This window comes from Myotis nattereri (genome assembly GCF_964212035.1).
Source record: "Myotis nattereri genome assembly, chromosome: 14".
Taxonomy (NCBI): domain Eukaryota; kingdom Metazoa; phylum Chordata; class Mammalia; order Chiroptera; family Vespertilionidae; genus Myotis; species Myotis nattereri.
In genome coordinates this window covers 44,178,838-44,196,146 of record NC_138089.1, presented here as the reverse complement: position 1 = coordinate 44,196,146, position 17,309 = coordinate 44,178,838, and the positions used below count along the sequence as shown (strand labels likewise).

The 17,309-nt window shown below is 39.9% G+C and overlaps 1 protein-coding gene across 1 annotated transcript in view; it reads right to left on the bottom strand.

Annotated features, from left to right (window-relative positions):
- The window catches only part of RARB (retinoic acid receptor beta), a 638,244-nt gene extending 628,783 nt beyond the window's left edge, over positions 1-9,461 (bottom strand). Inside the window, exon 1 of the mRNA XM_081105810.1 lies at positions 9,348-9,461. The gene's annotated coding sequence lies outside the window, so the exon portion shown is untranslated. The remainder of the gene's footprint in view (positions 1-9,347) is intronic.
- Between the last annotated feature and the right edge of the window lie 7,848 nt (positions 9,462-17,309).

The following is a 17,309-nucleotide window of genomic DNA, read 5'->3' as shown; positions in this document are numbered from 1 at the left end:
TTCAAACCACTACGTTTGTGTTAACTTGTTAAGGCAGTGATAAAGTACTAATACAGGTGCCATGGTCACTAGTTATCCCAGAGGGTAGTTTCAGAAAGACTCTGAATGCTTCATCCACAGCAATCATTGTTTCTTTGCTGGTGAGACTTTGTCATTAATCACTTTTGTTTCTAAGCCAATCATATTGATTTTGAGCGGTTTTCGTCTTCTATCACTGCCATAACAAATGAACACAAAACAGAAAATAAAGAGGCCAAAATTGGTACTGAGAAAATTAAGTAAGTAATGTAAAAATTGCATGAAAACTGAATCTCTTCCATTTAAAATTTTCACAATGATCTCTTGTAACTATAACATTGAATGTATTAATGTGTGAGGCGAGAAAAAAACCTTTCTACACTGAATTTGACTTTATTAAATGATTTATGCCATTGTATCAGCAGAACACATGCTACCGTTTTAAAATTAAATGCAGAGCACATTCACATAAGCCATCAATTAGCGACCTTCTTTTATCAAACTCTGGTTTTCAAATAATATTTTAATAGGAAGCCTCATTTTACTAATGCAAAAATCTTAAGTAAGACAAGAAATATACCACTCAATACAAGACTGTTTAAACTATATGCATCTCTGAGATCAGTACCATTTTTCAGCAAAGGAGAAATGAGGACAAATGACCACATAATTCAGTGTTTAATACTAGGGGGGTATGAAATCTTCAATGAAACCTATTCTGCTCCCAAATCCATGCTAAAGTTTTTTTATAGGGCATATTGTGACCTGAAATTATAATTTTGTCTACTTTATTGTAATATATGTCTCCTAATAGGACATCAGCCACATGGGGCCAGTGAGTTTTCACTTCTTGTTCATTGTTAGACATCCAGCCTTTAGATTTGTGCCTGGTATATAGTAAAGCCTCAATAAATACTTGTTAAGTAAAGACATAAATGATAAAAACTCAAGGTCAGCATCCAGCAGTTCAGATATACTGCTTTTATTTTTTAATATGTTTTTTATTGATTTCAGAGAGAAGGGAGAGGGAGAGAAAGAGATAGAAACATCAATGATGAGAAGAATCATTGATCAGCTGCCTTCTGAACAACCCCTACTGGGGATGGAGCCTGCAACCCAGGCATGTGCCCTGACTGGAACTGTACCTATGGCCTCCTGGTTCATGGGTCGACGCTCAACCACTTAGCTATACCAGCTGGGCTGATATATTGCTTTAATTGTATTCATCCACTCACCAAATTGTTCCTATGCCTTGTGTTTCTAAACTTAAATTCTCCAGTGTCTTCATTAAAACAATGTCTTCTCCATCTATATTTATTCAGCAAACACTATTGAGCACCTTGAATATTCCCTCATTCACTCAATATTGTTCATTCATTCAATAAACGAGGCGAGTAAGTGGGATTAGAGGAGTAACAGGGGACTAAATCATGTAGAGCCTCATAGGCCACTGTAAGGTCTTAGGCTTTTGTAAGAGTGAGAGGTCAGAAGCCATTGGAGGACTTTGACACAGTGTCATAATCTGATTAACATTTGAATAAGACCAACTTTACTAGTGAATCAGCAATGGAAACAAGGTTATAGTCAGGAAGCTGTTGGAGTGCTCATGTTGTTTTTTACTGCACCTCCTCTCATGTAATTCAACTTAGGAATGAATTTTATCAGAACACAGAATTAATTTTAGAAGCCGTGGTAAGACACTCAGTGTTCATAATAAACTGTCCTCTCTTTTATATCCAGTCCCTCCCCATGCATAGAATTATAGGGCATTGGCACTGCAAAAAAATCAGAGAGCCCCCCTGATTGCCTCAGTTTATGGAATAGGGGGTTCAGTTTTGCTCATTCCTTGGTCAAGGCTCATTTTCCTTGCACCATGCTATCTTACTTATCCTCTGTTCAAATGTCTATTCCATTCACTATCACACAAAAGCAATCTATACCATGTTTGTCCAAAAATTAAAAATGTCATTGCCTTGAAAGAGGAAGAAGGGCATTTCCAGGAAGACACTTAAGTCTCTTTCAAAGCCTATGGTGCTAGATCATCCCGCACTGAAAATCCCACTAGTTTTCAGGCTTCCTCATTTCTATTTTGGAGGGAGGGAGAGAGAGAGAGAGAGAGAGAGAGAGAGAGAGAGAGAGAGAGAGAGAGAGAGACTGACTTTACTAAATTGGCTTTATCATGCTTTCCTAGGAAGAATCTAACCTTAAGATCTACCCAACTGTCCTCCTATACAACTTAAGCCAACAGGGCCAATGCATGTCATTCTCCCCACCAATCATTTCTTTGAAGTGTGTCCTATTAAAGCAGACACTATAGGTTCAGTGTATCCTTGCCGTTCACTATAAATATGGATGTATTCATAGTTATAGAACCTGGGTGATACTGAGAAAGTACCTCTGCTATAGTATACAGCAGTGATGGTGAACCTTTTGAGCTCGGCGTGTCAGCATTTTGAAAAACCCTCACTTAACTCTGGTGCCGTGTCACATATAGAATTTTTTTATATTTGTAGCCATAGTAAAACAAAGGCTTATATTTTTGATATTTATTTTATATATTTAAATGCCATTTAACAGAGAAAAATCAACCACAAAAATGATTTTTCATAGGTCATAGGATCGCCATCACTGGTATAGAGAATAACAGCTAAGAAAATCTGAGTTGCCACTCCCACACTTTCATAGTTCTACAACCTTTATTGAAGTAATGTGACCTTGTTTAGTCTGTTTACAGTATAGTCTGTCTATAATATGGGCCTATCAGGAGTGAGGAATAAATGAAATAACATGTATCGAGCATTTAGCACAGAGCCTGGCACATAGCAAGCGCTCAATAAATATTATTGCTGTTTAAATCCTTATTCTAGTTATCATTACTGTGAAGATGGGCATGCATCTTCAAAAATGGTACCTGAGTACAGGAAGCAGGCATGCTACCTTTGTATCATCTGGTGCTAAAGACCACTTATTAGAAAGGGGTAATTCTAGATACAATAGTGTGAATCCACAAAGCAACTCTGCCAATCCCTTTCTTCATATATATATATATATATATATATATATATATATATATATATATATTATAGTTATTGACAGAGGAAAAACTGAAGCAAGAATTTTCAGGTTTTTAGGGTAAGTTTGAGGTGATGGATGCAAAGAGCACCAGGTCCATAAGACAGGGGCAAAGTGATCGATTTAAATCCTCTATTGGTGATAACACCAAGGGCAGAAGCTCAGATAGGTCTTTCTATTTTATTCAGTATTACTTATATAAGGATGATAAAGAAAGGCAGTAAAAAAGATGAGGGATGGGAGAAGGGGAGAAAAAAAAGGAAAGGGATAAGAGAATTTTAAGAAGTAAAAAGGGCCGAAACCGGTTTGGCTCAGTGGATAGAGCATCGGCTTGCAGACTGAGGGGTCCCAGGTTCGATTCCGGTCAAGGGCATGTACCTGGGTTGCGGGCACATCCCCAGTAGGAGATGTGCAGGAGGCAGCTGATCGATGTTTCTCTCTCATCGATGTTTCTGACTCTCTATCTCTCTCCCTTCCTCTCTGTAAAAAATCAATAAAATATATTTTTTTAAAAAAAGAAGTAAAAAGGGAGAATTAAAGAAGAAGAAGGAAGAAACCAAATAGTGGAAGAGAAGGAAGAGAGAAATAAAAAGAGAAAGGCTGAGTCTACAGCCCAATGTAATCCCAAGGTAAAAGTCAGGATCAGCATCATAAGACTAACACAGAATATAAAGTACATTTACAATTAAACCAATTTTTCTTACATTCCTGAGCCTTTTTTGTGAATGAAATTTCCTCTCTTTAAAGAACTGAAGCTTTAATTTTTCATGATCTTTAAATGCAATGACATCACTGAGAAATTACTTGAGTCTTGTTTTCATGGTTACATGTACGTCGCTGCTACCCTGTTGAAGTAAAATCTTATAACTCACAAATGAAGTGAATATAAAGTTAAATGTACTCAAGGATGTCCATTTTGCTAAAAATACCAGCCTCCTAGCAAAAGAGGGGAGGACTGAAATAACAAGCAATTTTAAATTTGACACTGATGATACTTATCACAATTATTTTGCTTTTATTTGCTACTATTTGTCAAAATATCTCTACACCAACATTTAATATTCTTGATACTATCTCTTAATTATATTTCAGATAAGTTTATTGATTAAATGTACTCTGTTGGATAAGAGAAAAGAAGTAGACCATTCAAGATTATAATTAAACTTTTTTTAGTGATATAACTTTATTTGACTTCCTTTTCCTAAAATTAAATGCAGATACAGTATTCAAAATTCGGCAAAAAGTCAACAACCTGAAATTCCATAATCTGTTGTTTTGGTGTGGAAGCCAACCAAGCATATTTCCTCGCCTATCATTGAATTCCTCTATCCAACCTCTTAGTATTAAATTAGTAGGAAATCTTACAAGGTGGTTGCCCTTCATTGATGTCCAAGTTCACAAGTCAGTTTAGCTTTAAATAGTGATACTAATAATAACAGGTGAGAGGTGATAATTGGCTTGAACTCTTCAGGGAAGGGGGAGAGTTTACAATGGAAATGGACAAAGGCAGATATAAGCAGGGATAATAGTAAAACATACTTATCAGCTGGTATGGTCAAGTCACCGGCCAATCAGAATAGTTGCAGATATAAACCACCAACACTGGTAGGCCTACCTGTATTTATCAGGTAAACCACTCACACATACATGATGAATAATTATGAAATGTGTTGGTGGTAAAGTTTCTGGGTTTCATGATTGGGTGTATGGTGATGCCATTTCCCAAAATGAGGAAGACTGAATAAAGAATAAATTTAGTGTGTTGGTGGTAGAGGTAATACAGACTTTAATTTCTAACATAAAAAGTTGTAGATGTTTATAAAATATTCAAATGAAGAAGTAGACAATTGAATAAATGTTTCTGGAGCTCAGAGGCCAGGTATGAACTAAAGACATAAATTGAATCAGCATATAGAGAAGATTAAAAATCATGAGAATGAAAATTTACTTAAAGAGAGGGGTATGGAGAGGAGATATAAGAAGAGGACACAGGCCCTAACTGGTTTGGTTCAGTGGATAGAGCATCGGCCTGCAGACTCAAGGGTCCCAGGTTCGATTCTGGTCAAGGGCATGTACCTTGGTTGTGGACACATACCCAGTAGGGAGTGTACAGAAGGCAGCTGATCAATGTTTCTCTCTCATCGATGTTTCTAACTCTCTATCCCTCTCCCTTCCTCTCTGTAAAAAAAAATCAATAAAATATATTTTTTTAAAAAAGAAGAAGAGGACGCAGGATGAAACCCCAAGGTTGGAAAGATCCAACCTTTAGTTAGAGATGGAGCAATGAAGGAGGAGCCAAGTAAGAAATAATAAAGCACAGTGAGGAAAGTGGGGATATGGAGTGTCACAGAAGCCACAAAGTTACTATGCCAAAAAGATCACTTATAAAGAAAAGGAACCAGTGAACTATTCCAAATGCTCCCAGAAGCTGAGTGAGAACGCAGCTCGCTTGATCTTATCAAGTAATAGTGATAGCTGAAGCTTTTTCCTTAAGTGGTGAAGCCAGAAGCCACGCTGGAATAAGATGGATAGAAAAGGAGAGAGGATGAGGAGATAACATATATAGAGACAAGACTCAACAAAGTTGACAATGACATGGAGCAGAGAAATGAAGTAAAGGATGCTGAAAAGTGTGGGATCCAGAGTTTGTTCTGAATGTGGGAGACATTACAATGTGTTCACATGTAACCTTCACAAATCTATGACTCAGGGATGTTGCTTTCCTCCATTGATCAGATGAGAAAGCTGAGGCTCAGAGAGGTTAAAAAATGTGACCCAGGTCTCCCAGCGAGGAAGAGGAAGAGGTAGCATTTGAACCCAGGTTATCTCCTTCCGAAGCCCTAAGATGCACTGCCACTTATTACATTTTATCACCTTTATTTATCCACATAAATCTCCCTCACTTTTTAAATACAAGGACTGAGCCTAACTCATCCTTGGATCCCCAGCACCTAGTGCCATATCTGGTAATTAATAATGGGCACTGAATAAGCATGTTTCAGAAATGAATAAATTAACCAAAAGTCAGATTCTGGCCTTTAAAACAAAGAAAAAATACAGAACTTCTCTATAGAACAATGGTATTAAGAACATTAGAAATACAGAAAAGTGGGACAGCCTTTGAAATATTTGGAATACTGTGAAAACATAGAGAAGTAGTGACTTTCATTAAGGCTGAATATAATACTTAAACCTGTATTCGAAATGTAATTTCTTCACACCATTGCATTTCCCAAGTTTGTAACCAGCCAAATAGTCAGAAAGAACTTGCTCTAATCTTGCAGAATCACCAGTCTCTACAATAATAAACAACTCACTTGTCACTTATTTTTTCCCCCTGCATTTAAAATACATACAAGGTCCTTAATCCCACATGGAATCCATTCTCAGGTAATACTGATTTCACTGTGCTGTTCCACATAAGGCCAGCGTATTTGTAAGGAATGGAAAAGGTGCATTCAATCATTGTGATATTTTGCGTGGCTGGCAAGATAAATGGATTTTTAAAGCATTCATGTGATTGACTGATTCCTCCCAACCACTACACATTCTACTCAGCTGTTTTGCTGGCATATTACTTCATATCTTTTAATACAGATATTAATCATCCTGTTAATCATATGAATAAAGCAGTTTTAAAAAAGTTCCTAAGGTGAAAATCACGCACAATATTTTTAAAATGTGTGAACAGATGTTTGTCTTAAAATGTTCATAACTTTAAGTATCTGCTGAAAGAATTTTGTTTTGAGCTTCCTCCAATAAACATCTTCCTTCTTAGTTTCAGCAAATTTACACTTTGAATGTTTGACTAGAAAAAAAAATTTTTTCAGATTAACAAAACAGAGTACATTGGATTGGTTTGGTTTAGTTTGGTTAAGATTAGGTAGAGAAAAGAAATTTAGGGTCTGCCCATTGACTATTTACCTGTGTATATTGTTAAAAACTACTTGAACCAAGTTAAATAAAATAAGGATGCCTAGGTAGGCTGAATTTGTGTTCTGATTATTTCCAGACGTCTTCTACTGCTACAAAGTTTTAAAAAAAATCTTTTTCGTGCTTAATGTAAGGCTTACCTGCCTACCAATTTCCTCCTAGTATATCTATAAGCATCAAGTATTTTTTTCCTAAAGGGGATATACTATACAATTTAGCTATTCATTTATGCAAATGATAGTAAACAGAATTATAAAGACAGATAATAAACAGCAAATGAGGTTATTTTGTTGCGCGCTTTATGTTGTCAGAGTTCTGAGCATGGTTTAGTGTTTTCTATTCATGACTTTATATTACCAAATTACTCCCTGATGGTGTCTCAGATGTGCTTTTGTCTGCAAATGAGAAGGAATAAAATACCAGGACATTAACGTTAAATTACAATCGTTAATGGCGTAAATACGAAAATAATTACTGCATCATACCATCAATTGTTATGTGTTCATTACTGAAGTTCTTGTAAAGCCTTCATTTTCTTGTTACAATTATTTTTTCCCTTTATTTTTGTCTGGCTATTTTATAGCCTTGACAGTACTTTAGCAACATTCAGCAGTTACACAAGCCATTTAATCCTGCTCAAAGCTTCATTTAAACTTCATTTTAGCTGCATTTTATTTGTGTATATATGCCTTTTACTTCTTTCTGACAGTCAAAAGGTACTTCTGGAGTAGGTGCTGGAAAGATATGTCAAGGGAGATCATCTAAAACCAGCAATAAACTTCAGTGAAGGTTTCAGACCTACTTTAACATCGCTCTCTGAAATACCTTTTTATCCACCCAACTTACTGCACCCCTTCCTCTAAAATTTTAGCTTCAGATTCTCCCCCTCCCCCTCAACCATCTCTTGAAAATTCACTTATAATTTCTCAGGCAAGATGCTTTAAAATCTCTGCTCTCTTCTTCCTCTGGTTACTACTCACCCACCGGCTTCACCTGTCTTTCTCCTGCTCCTACTCTTCCCTCTTTCCCAGTGTTTTCTCCCTAGCTGGCAGAAAAGGGTTCCCCTCCAGACACACACACCAGGTGCCTGGCCTTCGGAGGTCGACCAAGTACACCCTTTTGTCTGCTCCACTCTGAGGCCATCACTTTGCTCCTTGCCTGCCAGCCTCAGGCAGGCAGTGGCAGGAAAACTCACCCCACTGTCTCCAACTGGGAGGGGCAGGGTGGGAGGTCGGTGGGCTGTCCAGCATCCCTAGCTCCTGTACACACACACACACACACACACACTCATACACACAGAAGTCTTCTGTCACCTGTTCACTTTCAAAGCCAGCCCCAGTGCTGGGTAAAACTTATCCCTCCTCCACCCCCACTCCCCACCTCCGGGAGTTCGGTCCACGAGGCATCCCATGCATAGCTTTTCCAAAATATCTGGGGGGGGGGGGGGAGTGCACACGGGATACTGCAGTTACATACTATGTCCCTAGTACCTCTCCCTTCCTTTTTCCTTTCACCCATCTTCTCTGCAATCACACACACAGCCTTTGCATGCCAACACGCGCCCAGAAGGAGCACCCCCTCTCTGCTGACAGCCCAGGCTCGGAGCCTCAGCCTCCAAGGTTCTGTCCCTGTCCCTGTCCCAATGCCGGGCGCCAAGCCCTGAGCACCGACTCCAACTGCTGCCCTGTGCAGCTCAGCGCTGCCGGCTCCCTAACCCCAGCCCAGGCTCCAAACTTTTCTCATCATTTCTCCGGCCCCAAATGAAGCGCATCCCGGAGGTTTGACACCCTAGTCCGGATCCCAGACCACACATGGGAATGGGGCGAGGACCGCTGTCCCCGTGGGCGCCAGGGCTCCAAGTGCCAGCCTCAGTGTACACAGGACCGCCCCGGACCTGGCAAGGATGCGAAGGGAGCTTGGGCGGATCCGGCTGGCAGGTGCAACTTGGCAGCGCCTCCGGAGTTCACGCCCTCGGGGACCGCGGGTTTGGCCTGATGAGAACAAAGCTGGAGTCCGGGGAGACTGTCAGACTGGAGGCGCTAAGACAATAGCAATAAAGGGAACTTGCAGGAGGACCGCTGCGCAAAGTTGTCTCGGAGTCCGATTGTCCTGGGATGGCAGCAGGCTCCTGCTGCAGACCCCAAACCCCCCTGGCCCCGGGCCCCGCCGCGATACACGCAAAAACCCTGGCTCAGCTGCCCTTCCCTGGATGCTATGCAAATACCCCGGGCGCCCACACACAGCTTAGGGCCCCAGGGACACTCCGGGACTTGGACAGCAGCTGCCGGGCGGGAAGACCCGCCGGCGCGCTCCCCTGCCTTTACCTTTCCGCGGGCTGCCTGGGAGTCCGCGGCGCGCCGCCCGCTGGCTGTGCCCTCAGCCCCTGCCTCCGTCGCCAGGAGCAGACAGCGGGAGCCGGCTCTCTGAGCCCCGCCCCCGGACGCCAGGCCCCGCCCCCGGGCGCCAAGCCCCGCCCCTCCACGCCGGCCTACAACCGCAGGGAGCCAAGCTGGCCCAGTGGGGTTTTCGCGCTCGCGCGCGTGCAGTGGCGATGAGGCAGCTGCAGCTGCTCCCGCTGCAACCACCGCTGTCTTCGCCACGGCTGCTGAAGCATCATCCCACAGACCAAAATGCCCCGAATTGTCCAGGGGTTCTCCGCACAACAGAGGGTGAGAAATGCTCTCTGGAACAGGGCAAGTATGGTCCATGCACCTGCAGCATCAGCGTGCCCAGAGCTTGCACTGCACCTGATGCAAATTTCTGAGCTCCACCCCAGACCAACTGAATCAGAATCTATGGGGGTGAGGCCTAGCACTGAGTATTTTAACAAGCTCCTGGGGTGATTTCAAGTACATTGAAGTTGGAGAAACACTGCTCTTTTGCTCAAGAACTAAGGGGCTGATCAGATGCAATTCTAAAACCCAGGAGCCCACCGGGGCCAAGGATTTAACTTGGCAGTGTTTGCAAAACCAGGGAGTACATTGTCTGCACCCTGGGTGTCATTCATCTTGCTTTATTGACTGCGAAGTCTTTAGAGATAAACAGAGAGGGGAACGCATTTACTTCTGATCTGACAGCTCTAATGAGCTCGAGGAAGAATTATGTAAACATTATTAAGTGTAATAAACACGTGTCGCCGGCACCAGGCAATCTTCTCTGGAGTTGGCAAAAGCCGGCATGAGCCAACGTTTTATTCATAATGTCTTTTTAACTTTATGTTGCCTGTGTAATAGGCCTTTGGCTTTGCTGTTGCCCAGACGGAAAATCATTACCCCCGTAATGGATGAGCCAGTTCAAAAGGAGAGCCACTGAGATGCTGAGCACTTTCATTCATAAATGCTACATATCAGAGACGGGAAACCATCTCCTGCCAATGTGGCCATCTTAATTATCCGACTCTTGTCCAGGCTTCTTGTTTCAACTTCCTCAGTCACAACATGGCTTAAACTAAAAAAACAAACAAATGTTAGCTATTCCATCACTTTACCATGTTATTTGCAGTGAACTTGCCCTCCTTATTGTCTACTCTACTTTCTAGAGCTTCAGGTCTTATTAACTAAATACTGGAGGGCATGGTGGTGGTCTGTCAGGCGGAGAACAGCAGAGGGCTCTTTGGCTTCCACTGCCAGCTCCAGGAACTGAGTCTGGCTTTGAACCCCTAATTTTGGTCGATTTGGAATCACAGGGACAATGGTGGCAGAGCTCCATTCTTACCCAACTCCCTGTCAAGGGTAGGTTTCTTAGGTCAGGCTGCAAGGAGCAGGCCCTAAGTGAGGACTTATTAAGGAATCCTGCCCTAGTCGGTTTGGCTTAGTGGATAGAGGGTTGGCCTGTGGACTGAAGGGTCCCGGGTTTGATTCCAGTCAAGGGTATATGCCCAGGTTGTGGGCTCAATCCCCAGTGTGGGGCGTGCAGGAGGCAGCTGATCCATGACTCTCTCTCATCATTGATGTTTCTCTCTCTCTCTCCCTCTCCCTTCCTCTCTGAAATCAATAAAAATATGTTGTTGTTGTTGTTGTTGTTGTTGTTTTTTTTAAAAAAAAAGAAATCTTGCAAGAGATTAAGGAAGTGCTCTCAGGAGAAACCACACAGGGAATTGATGAGCAGAATAGGGAAGAAGAGAAAGCCACACACAAAAGTCTGGAAGTCCTACCGCAAGTAGGGCTTGTTCAGACTCTCTGGGGAAGCTCAGGAGTTTAAGTTAAGCCTCTGAGTCTAAATGGCCCCAAACTGAATTAAGAGAGCTAGGCATTGGTATTCCTTTTCTGGAGAGTATATGTTCTGGACAGTTAACAACCTCCTAAGGGAAAAAGCTTCTTGGTACTTCAGTAGGCTCCAGTGGCTTGAGGGCTGTTTCTCCAAAGAAAGTCGTCCTAACCAGTTCGGCTCAGTGGATAGAGCGTCGGCCTTCGGACTCAAGGTTCCCGGGTTGGATTCCGGTCAAGGGCATGTACCTTGGTTGCGGGCACATCTCCAGTGGGGAGTGTGCAGGAGGCAGCTGATCGATGTTTCTCTCTCATCGATGTTTCTAACTCTCTATCCCTCTCCCTTCAGCTCTGTAAAAAATCAATAAAATATATATTTAAAAAAGAAAGAAAGAAAGAAAGTCAAGGTTGCTAGCTCTTTAAAGCAATGGAATCAGAAATTTGGGGGAGGTGAGATGTCACACAAAAATAGTAAAAATGATTTGAGGTTCTCTGGGTTGAGCACTGACATAGTTTCTCCATATCTGACATTTGTGACAATAGGCATGAGCTGAGTGTTTAAAAAACCCCCATGAGGGGTTAACATGGGGCAAGGGAGGTTCAGCAGCAAGCCACTATGGAATGTTCTATGGGGTCAGGTTGGGGGGGGGGGGTGCATTGAGGGGCCTGGGTAAGCCGAGCTTGTAGGCCAACTTGGCAGGGTCCTCATAAGTTTGTTGCCTGGGGAAGCCAGCATTTGATGCCTGGCATGAAAATATAGAAATGATCAGCCTATCTTAGCCACAGAGGCTGTGACAACCCACACAGAGCAACTAAATATAGAATGAGTATTCCCCTCCCCACTTTCTGCCCTCCCAGCTCCTAAAACCAGAGAAAAAAGGAATTATACTTTGAATATAGAAGGAAAAAGGTATCCCCCAAACCAAACATTGGTTCTCCTGGAATCCTAGGTGCTGCTTTGATAAGAGAAAGAAGTTATGCCCCCTACCAACGAAGGTTCCTTATACTTAAGACTGTCCTGTGATCAGGGAAAGCGTTCTGAATTGGAGCTAAAACTGGAAATTTAAACTGATGAACTTTCAATACATGTGAGTGAGTAACTGAAAGTGAGCCATAAGTTAAGAAATCTGTCTTGTTGAATGGTCTGCTATCGGGTAAGGAAGAGAAATTTCACATATGCATTTGGAACCAGTGGCTTGAAAGTAATACAGGATGTCCCTCCAAAAAATATACACACAATGAATGATTATAAAGTCAGTGATTATGAATATAGAGTTCATTTTCAAAATTTAAAAGAATCTACAGAAATGAATAATTTTTTTGTCAATGCGTTTTTAAACCAATGACCATTCTGGTTCAGGCACTGCTGATGATGCAAAGCAATGGAATCACAAACATCAAGAATCATTTTGTTCCGTATTTGTGCACCCTCAATTCATCGACTGTTGCCGGTTTTGTACCCTAAACTTTATTTTTTATGGATTTCCCCATAAAAAAATGTCTCGTGGCACTTTAGGATATATTTTTTTTTGTTCAAAGTTTAGTCTGGCTTCACCCATTATTTCAAATCAGTTAAAACCAGAAAAGGAGTGAAAATTGAGTTATCACCTGTTGAAGTGTATATACATTCTGGGGGAGATGCCCTATAATAGTATAATAGTTTCATGTTTACACTTCAGTTCATGCAGTAAATCAGTAATCATTGGAACTGTTTACTTCTCCTGGCTGCCTCCTGTGACATGTCCTCAAGTAACCTCCTCTACCTTAGGTGAGGCTCCTCACCGGTGTTGACTGGGATGGCTGTGGTCAGGCAAGACTCGTCCACTGCTTGAGGACACATCCTGCCTGATTGTCATATGCCCTAAAATGTTGGAGATATTAGCAAGGCAAGGCGCAGAGGAAACGCTATAATATAATTACATGTGGTTAAACACCATGTCTAAGTCTAATTGTTTTAATTTCTTTTAAGATAAACCATCAGCTTAGAAATAGGCCTAGGATGACTTCCTCTACTTCGTTTTAATTTGTAATTTCTTTAAAATATCTAGATAAATACTTCATTTTTATGTTAGTTAGGATGTGTAGCTCTAGTTATATACCCATGGGTTCCACACTTGGGGAAATTGTTATGGCCACCCACTGGAAACTGGGGCTGATGATAATTTGAAGCTGAGAGGATCTGGTTTTGCAGATGTTGCCATTTTGCCACCATACAGATGGCAGATTGATTTCCACTCATATTTGATGTGCTCTGCATTGTTCCAGCTAGAAATGCCAGCTCAAGTTTTCTCTCCGAAGCTACCAATTCTGCCCTCTAGTCCAATTCTATTCCCAGACCTTACTGGCTTCGTTTCCCACTTGGACCATGACTGTAAGATAAGATACACAGTACATCCTGTGCTGGAACAGAGTGTGATAAATATGATTCATTAAACACAGTGTACATCAATATCAGGTCAGGCTAGAAAATATATAGCATAATGAATAGTCTACAGTTTGAGATTCAAGAAAGTGCAGTCGTCCCATGGAGGGTTTTCAGTGGCATCATCAATCATGGAAGTAAACGTGGAGTGGTTTGTGGTATTACTAGAATACCATAACGATAGGCTATTTTCCACTTGCTTCTCACTCCTCCATGAACTCTCACCTGCTTTCCTTAATGATGATAAAATCAACCTACTACCTATGAGTATACAGCAATTACCATTTCCCCCTATTGATACAACCCCTTAGGGTGTCAATTAGTGCATATTATTTTCCAAGAATAATTTAATAGGTTATCAAAGTTTAATCAATGATCACAGTCTTAAACTTTGATATCACAGAAGGAGATGAGTTACGCATCTCCCAAAAAATAGAATAGTTTTTTTGGGGGAAGCACAAGATCTAACTCACTGCCCACTTGAAAAAAAATTATTCCCTGATATTTCAAATTATTTCTTAAAGGATCAGTTTTCAGGGAATTAATAATAGTGATGGTGAAAATGTGAGTCTATAGAGAAAAATAAGTATTATGAAGGATGAACTATGTCTCTAATACAACTGATTCACAGAAATGTGTGTGCATAAATTTACTTGTTGAATTTAGCTGGATTAAACAGTTGTTTTGAAAGATGAACTTTGAGCTACCTGCCATATAATTTAACTCACATTTTTCATATTCAAATGAAAAACACAAATTTCAGTCCACAAAATATTTACCCAAGTGCCTACTATATGCAATGCAATTTGCTACCAGTAAATGCTTTAAGGAGTTCAGAAATAAATTATTTCCTCAAAAATTTCAAGCTTATGTTCCTTATTGTAAAATGGCACTAAAACAAAAAAAAAATATGGAAGGAAAAAGGAACACAATGCATAACTCTTATTTTCCTAATAACAATCCCTTACTTTAATTTTTAATTCATACCTATGCACATTGTAATCCCAACAGTGTGATCCATTGTATGTATACTCATGGATCACAGTCACAGTGTAGGCATTTTTCTATGGCACAGATTCCCTCATCTACTTTTTTTTTTGCCCAAATGGCATGCTTATCCTAAAATTAATATGCAAATGCAAGGGACCCAGAATAGCCAACACAATCTTAAATAAGAAGAACAAATTAAGGGAGGTCCCACTTTTCTATTTCAAAAGTTACTACAAAGCTATAATAATCAAGCCTATGTAACACTGGCATAGGATAGACATATAAGTTAATAGTTGGGAAAACAGAGTCCAGAAATAAATCTGTACATTTATGCTCAATTCATTTTTCACAAGAGTGCCAAGATCATCCCACAGAAAAAGAATAAGTTTTTCAACAAATGGGACTGAGACAACTGGATATCCATATTCAAAAGAATGAATTTGGACCCCTACTATATACCATATACAAAAATTAACTCAAAACGGACAAAAGATTTTAATGTAAGAGCTAAAACTATAAAATTTTAGAAGTACACACATTAGTAAATATCTTTTACTTTGAATTTGTCAATGGTTTTCTATCTATGACAGTAAAAGCACAGGTAACAAAAGAAATAAATCGATAACTTGAACTTCATCAAAACTGAATACCTTTGAGAATCAAAGGGCATTGTCAAATATTGAGAAGACAGCCCATAGAATGGAAGAAAATATTTGCAAATATTATATATGATACTGTCTTGCATCCAGGAGATATAAATAATACAACTCAACAGAAAAAAAAAACTGACCCATAATAAAATTTAAAAATTGTAAAAAATTTGAGTAGACATTTTTCCAAATAAGATGTGCAGATGGTGAGTAAGCACAAAAATGATGAACAACAGTATATGTTGGTGAAGATGTAGAGAAATTGGAACTCTCATCTATTGCTGGTGGGGATTCAGCCATGAAATGGAATAATGTACTGATACATACTATAATGTGGATGAACTTTCAAAACATTACAAGTTAAAGAAAAAAGACACAAAGGACTTATACTGCATGGTTCCATTTATATGACTGGTTCAGAATAGGCAAATCCATGGCGACAGAAAGTAAATTTGTGGTTCTCAGGGGTTGGCGGTAGTGGGGAATGAATGATGACTGATTGCTAATAGGTATAGGTTTTCTTTGTTGTTGTTTTTTCTTTTACTTAGACTTTATATTTTAGAGAAGTGTTAGGTTCACAGAAAAATTAAGCAAAAGGTACAGAGATTTCCCATATACCCTTTGCCCCCACATAGGCAAAGCCTTTACTACTATCAAAATTCCCCACCAGAGTGTTAATATTTTTTAAAATTGTATACCATCCAGATGGACTCAAGCCCTTACTCCTTCAAGGCTACACCCTTGAAGCAGCTCCTACTGTGGGCATACATTCCAAGGGCAGGGGAGGGGCTGAGGAGCCTCTGGATGCCTGGGATCTCTTCACAAGTCAACTCAAGGTCATGTCTTCTCGATTACCCTCTCCAACAATGGTATATACCCTCAATATGATGTGATGAGAGTGGCACTTTACCTCTATGATTTTCCTCCCCAAAACTCATAGCCCCAACCTAATCATGAAAGAAATCCAATTTCAATTGAAGGGGCAGGCTACAAAATACCTAACCAACACTCCTTAAAACTGTCAAAGGTATCTACAACAAGGAAAGTCTGAGTAACCGTCACAGCCAAGAGGAAGCAAAGAGAATGAGGACAAAATGCAATTGATATCTTGGATGGTGTCCTGGAGCAGAACAAGAACATTAGGTAAAAACTAAGGAAATCTGAGTAAATTATGGACTTTGGCTAATAATGGATCAATAATGGATCAATATCGGATTATTAATTATAGCAAATATACTATACTAATATAAGATGTTAATAATAGGGGGAAATGGGTACTGTATCATGGGAACTCTCTGTACTATCTTCATAATTATTTTGTAAATCTAAATTGTTCTTAAAAATAAAGTTTATTTTAAAAAACAAAACTAACAATTATTAAAATAACTAATATTCATGGAGTCACTCATTGTTCCTGTATAGTACTGAGCCTAAACTTATAGTTTCACTACTCAATGCTATTTTGAACACAATTCTTTCCCATCCCTGAGTTTTTCTATTTGATTTACTCCATAATTAGAAAATCAGGAACATCCTTTTCTGGCATTTTTCCAACAAGGTCCTTGGGGTGGTTACATTTATTGATCTATCTATGCCTGACAGTCTTTTTACTGTTGTTGTTGTCCTTTGCTGTAAACAATACCATGAGCAGGAACAGATATTAGAAACAAGTGATATTTGCCTTAGAAATTCTATAGAGGTAGTGGGGAATGAATGATGACTCCTTCTTTTCTAACATTTGGATTCTTATTTAATCTGATTGAGTTTTCTCTTTGGGAAATATGATATTTACCTCTGGTAATTTAATATTTTAAATTTAAAAAGGTACATTAGAAAATGCTTGGATATGGACCATTTTCAGTAATGCTGATTAATACTTTTAAGAGCGCTTTGATCAGGCTTACGATTTTCTGGGAAATTTTCTAAATTTTTAAATTTATAGCAGACAATATTTGCACTTCTTCCTTCTATCTAACAGAACCTCAATTTTATTATCTTCACTCCTCCCTTAACTTTGTT